This window comes from Lepidochelys olivacea (assembly GCF_965140295.1).
Source record: "Lepidochelys olivacea isolate rLepOli2 genome assembly, chromosome: 24".
Classification (NCBI taxonomy): domain Eukaryota; kingdom Metazoa; phylum Chordata; order Testudines; family Cheloniidae; genus Lepidochelys; species Lepidochelys olivacea.
This window is the reverse complement of record NC_140434.1, coordinates 884,807-895,331: the sequence shown is the minus strand read 5'-3', so window position 1 is coordinate 895,331 and position 10,525 is coordinate 884,807. Positions and strand designations below refer to the sequence as shown.

Here is a 10,525-nt window from a genome sequence, read left to right as displayed (position 1 = left end):
CCTCTGGCTATCCCTCCCCCTCCCCCTGCCTTGCCCCTCCCCCACCCCATCTCCCCTTACCCCCAGCCCCACCGTCCCTCTGCCCTCCCCCCCAGCCCCTGCCCTGCCCTGTGGTGCCGGGCGCACTTGTCAGGGAGGCAGTTCTCACATTTATTTCAAATTATCTTATTTTTGTAAAGAAACGTAGATTAAAATCCTGTCAAGTGTGGCGGGAGCGGCTCCATGTGCCAGTCCGACCCCCTGCCCACTTGCCACCTGCCGGGCCAGCTGATCCATTCTGGGCACTGGCCCAGGTGGTGGCCAGGTGAGTCTCAGCCCCCTCTGGGAGCCTGCTGGGCTGGGCTGGGGTTTTCGAGGTTGAGAGGGGCTGAGCACGTCTGCAAAGGGGGGAGGAGGTGAAGCAGGAGGGAGGTAGCAGTGGGGCAGGACTCAGAACAGGGCGAATTCTTGGCCCTGGGGGCTCTGACCAGGCCCCTATCCCCAGGGCTCAGGAGGAACCTTGGGCCCTGGGGTGGGGGCACAGAGGCCAGTCCGTGCATGGGGGAGGCACAGAGAGTGGTGGGGAGAGGCTGGGGGCAGCTCAGAAGGAGCCAGCAGGGCTGGGGGGGGAGCAGGGTCCCGGTGGCCAGCAGCACCCAAAGCTCCCGTGTTAGGAGGGCTCAGGGGCTGGGGGGGCAGCCCCTCCGGGGGAAGTTCTCGTGACTAGCAGGGTGTCCTGCATGCAGCAGACAGCTCCGGGCCCAGCCTGGCAGGGCAGAGGGCCGTGCTGCAGGTCCCCCGCAATGCAGACCCGTCCATCTCCGCAGCCCGCCCTGCCAGTCACAGGGGCCTGGCTGGGCCGCACCGGTGCTGCGTGGAGCAGCTCTAAGTTCTTATAGCCACAGCCACTCTGCCGGGAGCTGCCCGGCCCGGCGCTGTTATTTATAACTCCAATAAACGGTGCCACGGAATCGCTGCTGTCCCAGGTGTTGTCCCTGCGCCGGCCCCACCTCCTGTGTCCAGCGCGTGGGGAGCTGCTGCGCGGCCCAGGGAGCTGGGGGGGTCAGCGGAGCTCAGTAACCACCATGGCAGCTGGCGAGGGGGCCAGCCCCACAGTGCTGGGTGCGACAGGTATCGGCCCGTCCACAGCTGGGTCTGGGCGTGGGGCAGGGAGGGACCCCCAGCCTGTGGGTGCCTGGCCTCCCTGAGAATCATGGCTGGGGCTGGGGGCCTTCCTGCCATGGCTCTGATGTGCACCTCCCCAACCCCAAACACCGGGCACCCCCACAGCACAGACCACAGCCGGTACACTGGGCAGCCTAACCAGGTGTGCCACACGCGTGTCCACGCACCCCTCACTGGCTAGCGTGCATATGCACACGCGTGCGCGCACACACACATGTACACACATGTACACACACCCTCACACGCGCACACACACACATACATGCACCCCTGCACACACACACTCACACACACAGGTACACACACCCTCACACGCGCACACACACACGTGCACACACCCTCACACGCGCGTGCACACACACGTACACACACACGCACACACACACCCTCACACGCGCACACACACACGTACACACACACGCACACACACACCCTCACACGCGCACACACACATACATGCACCCCTGCACACGCACACACAGAGGTACACACACCCTCACACATGCACACACACACACGTACACACACCCTCACATGCGTACACACACACCCTCACACACACACACACGTACACACACCCTCACACACGCACACACACACGTACACAAACCCTCACACGCGCACACACACACACATACATGCACCCCTGCACACACACACACACACACACACACAGAGCTGCACATGCATGTCCATGCACTTCACAGGCTAGCATGCACACACACACATAGGCACATGCACCCCTGCACACTCACACACACACACACACACACACACGCACGTGCAGCCCATTCCGGCTCTCCCTTGCACTCCGGCTCCCCGTTCGGTGCCCAGCAGTGCCCTCTGCAGGCCAGAACAAGCCAAGGCCGCCCACAGCTGTCGGCAATGACCGCCCGGTCCTTCCTGCCACGCTGCCCGGCTGGGCAGAGATGGGATCAGAGGCTCCCTGTCCTCAGGCTGGCCCCGCTGCCGTCAGGCGCCCTCATCTCTGCTGTGCTGCCCAGTGCCCCGGAGGGGCCTTGTCCTGGGGGGGCGGAAGGTGAGTGCCCGTCGATGCCCCCGCCTGTCCCGCTCGGGGCCCATGGGAATGTCCTGGGCTCAGTGGGGACAGGGCACCTGCCAAGCGACTTCCCAGCTCTTGTGTTGGGGGTGCTGGAGCTGAGCCAGGGTCTGCGATGGGGGTGCCAGCTGCCCTTGGGCAGTTCAGGGGCTCTGGCTGAAGGGCTGTCCCTTGGCAGGAGAGACGGGGATGGGCCCAGCACCCGTGGGACATAGCCACAGCCCCCACACCCCAAAATAGACTGGTGCCTAAAAATAGCACAGTGCACCCCCAACGGCGGAGGGGGGGCTGGTATCTGCCAGCCTGCGCTGGGGCGAGGGTGGGGCACCGGGGGGCTGTGTGGTTTGGTGTCTGGTTCCTAGAACACTAGGGGCTGCGGGCTCAGCAAGGCCTGGCGGGGCCAAGGGGGAGAGACTCTTTCCTATAAACATGCACCAATCCAGCCCACGGGGCTTGCAGAGAAGCCGCCCGACTTAGAGAAAACCGGGGGAGGGGAGAGAGAGCGAGGGAATGGGGAAGCGAGGGAGGAGGAGTGCGGCCTTGCCAGCTGCGAGCACTTCCCCCTACACCCACTGGAGCCAGGAGGTGGGGGGGGGGAGGTGCCCGCACAGCGCCCAGGCCTGACTCCAGCAGCCAGCAATGGGCTTGGCTGGCACCATCTGGAGCGGGGAGGCCAGGGTGAAAGGGGGCTGGACGCTGTCCCTGGCCTCTCGCTCTGCAGAGGAATCTCTCCGTCCAGTGCCAGGCTCCCATCCCCATGGGCTCTGGCAGCTGAACTGGGCTGCCCGTTAGCCCTGGGTGCCGCCCTATGCGGAAGTGGGAGGCCGTGGCCAGGCCTGGGCGGGTGCAGGGAGCTGGGGGCTCCTGCCCCTCCTGCCGGTTCCTCCTTAGAACCATTTCCCCTGCGGCATCTATAAATAGCTGGCGACGCCGGGGCCTGCGGTGGGTTTGATTTCGGCTCTTGGCGGCCTCAGGGGGTTTGTGACACGAAGTGCTGGGCGCCTTTCATCCCCCAAGCTGCCTCTGAAGTGGTTGGGGCGCAGGAAAGCTCGGAAGCTCCCCCCACCCATCTGGGGCCCCCAGGAGCCGGGCAGGGACGTGGATGTCTCTGTGCGGCAGGGTCTGCAACACTGCATCCCATATCCCAGGGTGCGGTGCCCCCCACCCGGCACACGGGGGCCAAGAATGCCGCCCAGCCCTCAGCAGGCCTGGGCCAGGCCTGCCTGGCATTGCCCAGCGCCTGGCACCTTAGGCCCGTGGTGGCCCTGATTCCAGGATCTTCCCAGGGACTGGGGCTGCCAGCCACATCCCGGCCCCCCAGCCTTCCCCCCCACCTCCCCGGGGTGCAGCTGCATGGCCCCTGAAAGTGAAAGTGGGAGGGGCCGTGGGAGGCTGGTTTCGGGCAGGTGGGCGGCTGGGCCGGCTGCAAGTCAGCACCAAAGAGGGGATTTTCTCTGGATTTCCCCCTCACTCGCCTCATCCGTCCCCACGCGTCCCCAGCTCTTCAGCAGCCCCCTCCCACCCTTGCCTGCTCAGGCCAAGGGAGAGACAGCAGCCGGGCTGGGCCAGGCAGGCCACTCCCTGGAGGTACCACAGCTCTGGCCAGGCCCCTGGGTGGCTCCTGCATGATCTCCCTCTGCCCCCGCCCCCACCCTGCATGCGGGTTATTGTAAGCAGCCTGCGAGGGCTTTGCTGAGCAAGGGGGAGAGGGATGGATGGACGGGTGGGTGGGTGGAGGAGCAGATGGACCAAAGGTGCTCTCTCTCTCTCTCTCTCTGGCCAATGCAGAGGACTTGCCCCAGTGGGGTGGGAGGAATGCATGGGGGGCAGCCAGGGCCAGGCACCTCAGGGCCATCGCCCCAGAGGACAGGTTTGCAACCCTCCCCCACCCCACTGGGGACACATGGGGGCCCCAAGGGCTGAACCCCCTTGTTGGGTCAGCAGCCAGGTACGTGCAGGGTAATTGCCCCAGCAAGAGGGGTGATCCGGCCCTGGATCTGTGCCCATTGCAATGGCCTCTGGGTGCAGTGATCCAGCAGGAGGGGAGACCCGGAGCTGGATCCCTGCCCCCGTAATGGACTTGCCTCCTGCCAGTGAGCTAATGTCTGCGCAGGGCCCCTGTTTGGCTTGGTGGCAGGGCAGTGGGGGCCTGGCCCAGGGCCATGTCTGAATCAGGCCGCCAGGGAGCCCCTCCTTGGAGCAGCAGGCAGGGGTGGGGGTTGGAGGGCAGGGACAGGCATGGGGGGGGGGGGTTAGCTGAGGTGAGCAAGGAGCCAGAACATTTTGATTCTTTCCCTCCTGGGCGCCGGTTGTGGCCAAACAGGTTGTGTCTGTAACCCCACCCAAGTCACCTGCACAGGTGGGGGGAGCTGCTGCTGCTCGGGGAGTCTGCCCCGCCCTGGCCTGCCCTGCCCTCCTGCCTGCTCCAAGTGTCTTGCTCTCCATGAGCCCCCATTGCCCCAGGTCCTTCCTGCCACTCTCCCAGGCAGGCACAGGAAAGGGAGGCTAATGAGGCATGTGTACTCGGGTGGATACCTCTCTCCCATCACCTCAGAGACCTCCCTGCCCCCGGAGAAAGCAGGGCCTGGGCTATCTTTAGGGGCTAGGCCTCTGAGTTCCCGCCACCACCTCTGTGCAGCAAGCTGGGGCTGGGGGATGTCACCAAAGGCCACCCAGCGACTCTGGCGGAGACAGGGTTAGAACCCCGGAGTCCTGGCTCTCAGCCCCTCTGTTCGAACCCCATAGGCCCCACTCCCCTCAAAGAGAAAGGGACAGAATCCAGGAGCCCTGGCTCCCAGTCTTGTGTTCTGGCCCAAATCCATCTTCTTCCCTCAGTGCCTCAGCCCAGGCGTTGGGCTCCCTGTTGGCTGGGGGTAACTCTGCCGGGTGCAGGTGAGACCTTCGGACATTTTTTGCCAGAGGCTGGGAACGGGCGGCGGGGGACGGGTCACTGGGTGGTTCCCTGCTCTGTTCACTCCCTCCGGGGCACCTGGCAGTGGGTGAGTCCCTGGTCTGTTCACTCCCTCCGGGGCACCTGGCAGTGGCCACGGTCGGCAGACCGGACACGGGGCTGGATGGACCTTTGCTCTGACCCAGTCTGGCCCTTCTTATGTTCTGACAAGCAGGGCCCAGGGCGTGGGGCTGGGAGTGGGCCAACCAGTTTCCCTGCTGGCTGAGAGAACAGCCAGTCAGGTGGGGGCTGTGGGGAGGGAAAGCGTCCCCCATTCTGGCTGTTTTGGTGCCTCAGTGCTTGGGGTGGTGTGTTGACAGAGTACCTGGAGCCACGGGGAGACTGCGCTAGATTAGATGGGTCTATGTGGGCACAGATGGATGAAGGGGTGGCTGGAAGGATGATGGACAGAGGGATACGTGTGGGGATATTTGGATGGAGGGACAGGCAGACGGATGGAGGGGACGATGGAGGGATAGATGGCAGGACAGACAATGGGATGAACAGAGGGATATGTGTGGGGATGGACAGATGGATGGATGGACAGAGGGATATGTGTGGGGATGGACAGACAGATGGACAGAGAGATATGTGTGGGGATGGATGGATGGACGGAGGGATGGACAGAGGAATGGCCAGACGGCCAGAAGGAGGGACAGATGGCCAGCGGGCCAGCCGGGGCAGGGCGTGGGGGAACAACCCTCCCCCCGGCCCTAGGGTTGCCAATTTTAGTTGGACGTGTTCCTGGAGGTTCCATCCCATGACATAATCTTTAATTCCTGGAGACTCCAGGCCAGTCCTGGAGGCTTGGCAAGCCGGCCCTGCGGGGGCCAGGGAGGAACGGCTAGCTCCAGCCGCAGCAGTTTGCAGCCACTGGCCAGCAGCTTGGCCGGGCCTTTGGGGGCATCCAGCCCCGAGGCTTCCCGGGCCAGGCCGGCCCCCCTCCCCGGGTACGAGTCCGGCCAGGGATGGGTCAAACTTTCCATCTTCAGCCTCCTTCCCCAGCTCTGACTCACCCTTCCTCCCCGCCAGCTCGCCTGGCCCGAGCCCCGCCCTGCGGCCGGCCGCCCCCCGGGCAGGGTCCCCCCAGCGCTGCGAGCCCCCCCCCGCCCGCGCTGCGAGCCCCCCCACGGGCAGCCCCCCCGCCAGCGCTGCGAGCCCCACCCCACCCATCCCGGGCAGGGCCCCCCAGCGCTGCGAGCCCCCCCGCTTCAGCCCATCCCGGGCAGGGCCACCCCCCCGCCAGCGCTGCGAGCTCCCCCATCCCGGGCACGGTCCCCCCCTCCCCGGGTGCAGCGCAGCTTTAAAGGACCCTTCGTCGGGGGGGGCCCGAGCCGCTGCTGCTGCAGACACTGTCAGCTCCCCCGACTCCTCCCTCCTTCCCCCGCCCCTGGGGGTGTGTCCTGGGGGGGCCCTGAAGGGCAGCACCCCACGCCAATGAGAGGCTGGGACCCCACCCCCTGCCCAATGAGCTGGGGCGGGGGCGGGCGCTTCCTGGTAGCCGGCTGGGGAGGGCGAGGGGGGATGCGGAGCGGCTGGGGCCAGGTGGAGGGGAGGGGTCGGGAGGGGAGCGGGGGGGCCCGGCCAGCCAGCCGGCCGGCGGCGGGCGGGGAGGGGCCGCGCCGCGGCGAGGCGGGGCCGGGGGACCGCGGGGGGGCGGACAGGTGGGGCGGGGCGGGGCGGGCCAGGTGAGGTGGGGACCGGGGCGGGCCAGGTGGGCAGAGCGAGGGGCGGGCGGAGCGAGGGGCCCCTGGCGTCCGGCCCCCAGCGGAGCGCACCGACCCCGCCTGCCGCACCTGAGCCGAGCGGAGACCGGTGAGTCCTGCGCCCGGAGCTGCCCGGACCCCCGGCTGCCCCGAGCCCCATTGGCGAACCCCTTGGTGGTCTGGCTCCTGCCGCCTCGCTGCCCCAGCTCGGGTCCCTCCCCGGACTCCGCCAGGTGCGTCGTGGTCCCTTCAGCGGAGCCCCCCATCATCGCCTGGGGGAGGGCTGCCATGGGAGGGGAGCAGGCCGGGTTGGTGGCTCAGGTCCTGGTTATAAATAATCCTCCTTAAGCTGGTAGGAGAGTGGCAGGGCGGGCGTGCCTGGCCCGGCTCGGCCCGGCCTGGCTCAGCCTGGCCTGGGGAATCCGAGACACCGGCTCAGTGGATCTGCGCTGTCGGGGCCCCGGCTGATGCCCCTCGGGGCTGCCCGCGGCGAGCCGGCTCGGCCTCCGGTGGGGTAAAGGGTTGCCTGGGGCTTGGGCCCCACTGGGTGCTGCTCCCCTGGTGCGCCGGGGGGTGGGAATGGAAACGCTGAGTGCGCCCGTGGGGAGCGGCAAGTTACAGCGAATGTGGACACGTCGCCAGGCCGCTGGCTCTGGCTCTCCTGGAAGCTGTGGGTGGGCAGGGTGCCAGGCGGGAGGAGAGGGGTGGGGTGGGGAGGATTACTCGTCGCATCCCCTGCACTGCCCGCGTCTGGGTGGGGGAGTCTGACTCCTATGGGGCGAAGCTGGAGGGGGTGGGGAGTGGGAGCGTGGCTCCTGCCTTGGTTCGCTGTGCCCGCACGGGGCAGCGGTGGAGGGGGCTGGTGCTGGGCTAGGAATCGGGTGGCGAGAGCTAAGCAGACCTCTGCCCCCCCCCCCCCCCCACCGGCGACATGTGCTATCTGTGGGGCAGCCTGCTCAGGCCTTGGGGCCCTTCCCTCATGGCTGGGCAGGCCCCAGAAGGAGGATGGTCTGATCCGGCCCTTCTGGGGTTCTGTTTACCTCTGTCTGGCTTGCGACCCAACAGTAACAAACTTGGAGTGTGCTCACCCCCTCTCTGTGTCCTGCTGGGCACAGGGCCCTTTGCCCTCCGGTGCCCTGCCCACTCTGATGGCGAGTGGGTGGCCCAAGGGAGCAGCCCCCCCCCCCCCCCCCGGTGGGCCAGCAGAGTGGGGAGGAACTGGGTGACACTGTCACCATAATCTATCCTGTAGTAGTCACCGACTAATGCCTGGGGCACTTGAACTAGGCCCTGCACATAACCAAAGCCCCGCCCCCTCCCCCCCGCCCCAGCCATCGCTTAGCACACCTGATCTACTTTGTTTGGGTAGGGCCTACAGGAAATGGGGTGTGTGTTCTGGCTGTCCCTTGGCGAGGGAATGTTCAGGGGAAGTGTCACCTGTCCCTGAGTGGAAGGGGGTCTCGGTGGGAAGGGATAATCCCTGCCCCCTGCTCCCCATTAACGCTTCTGTATCCCAGGATGACTGTGTGTGTCTGGCACAGGGATTCTTGGGACATCTGGGTCAGACTCTGCTCTGGGGCCGCCCACCGGGAAGCCGGTGCCCCATCGCTCTCACCTTGCTCTGAGGCTGCTGGACTCTGCCCTGAGTGTGCCAAGCCCATGGCAGCTGTTCCCACCCAAGCCGGCCCCTGGTCACGGTGTTTACCCAGGGGGTGGGGCATGTATTTACCCTCCCAACACTGTCTGGGCCACAGCGGGATGACGAGCAGCTGCTGTCTCAGGGCTGAGGCTCCCCTTGACCTGCTGGGATCTACCTTCCCAGGGCAGCTCCAGCAGGCACGTGGCTCCTGCACTGGGCCGGAGTTCAGGGGGTGTTCTCATGGAGGGAGCATGGGACTCCTGGGTTCTATCCTGGCTCTGGGAGGGGAATGGGGTCTAGTGGTTAGAGGGCGGGGGGGAACTAGGACTTGTACTTCTAGCTTCTGACACTGCGGCTTTGGGCGGCGAGTCCCTTCCTGGCTCCGTGCCTCAGTTTCTCCCTCCCTAATAGGGCATTGACTCCTGCTGAGCGTAGGGCAGGCTGCTGCACTCTGATGGCACCTCTGGGTTCTGCCTGCTTGCTGTCCAGGGGTGCACCTGTGGGCTGTCCCTGCTGGGGTGTACCTATGGGCTGTCCAGGGGTGTACCTATGGGCTGTCCCTGCTGGGCCCCTCACTTAGCTGGCATCCCATGGGCATGGAGTGGGCCTTTCAGGTCTCTCTGGAGGCATGTACCGCAATGTATGAAGAGGGTGGGCGGGGGCATGGCTGGGGAAGTGTCAGTGGGTTGGAAGGGAGGGGCTGAGCTCTGCAGGGCCTTGAAGGGCGGGACAAGGGGCTTGAGCTTGGTGTGGGGGAGAAGGCAGAGCTAGGGGGCCCTGGGGGTGGAGGGAGGCTAGGCTGGGGGGCAGGTGGGCTATGTCTGCAGCTGGAGCTTGCCTGAACCACAGGCGTCCCTGGGGGGGTGCATCGGCCGAGGCAGGAAGCGCTGCTGGCTGTGAGGAGCGGCTGTGGGGAGGGGCAGGTGTGGGGTGGGTGCGGTGTGAGCTGTGGGAGTCAGGTGGGAGGCAATGCTGCTTGGCCCCCCGGCTGGTGTAATCCTGGGAGTTCGGTGGCCCTGGCTGTGCCGTGCTGTGCAGTGCCCTGGGGAGGCTCCGAGGTCGGGAGGGTATTTGAGGGGAGGGGTCTGCCGAGGACGCCCCCAGCACCCCGGGGAGTCCCAGCTGCATCACACAGGGTGCTGAGCAATGGGACTTGGAGCCGTTTCCCTGCCCAGTAATGTGATGTGAGACCCAGGGAATCCAGCTGGGCCCCAGCTCCTCAAAACACCCCCTGAATCCACGTCCCCTGGCTGGGGGCACCCTCTGGGTCCCAGGGAACATAGAGACCATGTCTGCTGGTGCACTGGGTGCCCTCCCCAGCTCAGGCCTCTGTGAGGGGTGCAGCAGGAGGGGGTCAGTGGGCCAGAGTGGCCCAGCCTGGTCCGGCCGGGCGGCTCTGGGTCCCGGTTACTGGCTGGGGCTCGGAGGAGCAGGGGCTGCTGCCATGCCCAGCCCAGGAACCTCTCCCCCAGCAGGAGAGGGTGGATGATGAAACCAGAGAGAAATAGCTGCTGGTAGCGTGCTGGAAGCCCCAGGAGCCCACGCTGTGCCTTGGGGCCTGCCGTAGTAACCTTGGCATGCTGGGGGAGGGGCCCGGACGAGGAGGGGCCCAGCTTTTGGGGGGGATGGAGTTCCAGGAGTCGTGTGTGGGGGCGGGGGCAGATCAGAGTCTGGATCTGCTGGATGTCTCCTTCGTGCTCCCCGTGGGGGGCAGGGTGAGCCCCATTGGGCCCAGGGAACAGACAGCATGCAGTGTCCCTGGCTGGAGCGAGATGGGGTGTCCTAGGAGTGGGGCGCCCACACGGGGCTCTGGAGTCTGAAGTCCTGCAGACGATGGGTCTCAGCCTGGCCCTGGGGGATTGCTCCCTGCTGTGGGGGCCCAGGGGGCTCGCCAGTGCCACAGTGGCTTTAAGGCCACTTGTGCTAAGAGGCGCCAGGCTGAGATGCCCCAGGCGCCCATTCGAGGAGCCCCAGGGAACCGCTCGGTCCATCCCTGCCCCCGTGCC

The 10,525-nt window shown here is 66.3% G+C and overlaps 1 protein-coding gene across 3 annotated transcripts in view; it reads left to right on the top strand.

The window, feature by feature from the left end:
• The first annotated feature begins 2,085 nt into the window (after nt 1–2,085).
• The window catches only part of ZBTB7B (zinc finger and BTB domain containing 7B), a 32,390-nt gene continuing 23,950 nt past the window's right edge, over nt 2,086–10,525 (top strand). The window contains exon 1 of one of the 3 annotated variants that reach the window (XM_084613971.1): nt 2,086–2,203. The gene's annotated coding sequence lies outside the window, so the exon portion shown is untranslated. Of the gene's footprint in view, nt 2,204–6,888; nt 7,114–10,525 lie in introns of those variants that run through there. The other 2 variants (XM_084613970.1, XM_084613969.1) reach the window with 2 other exon arrangements.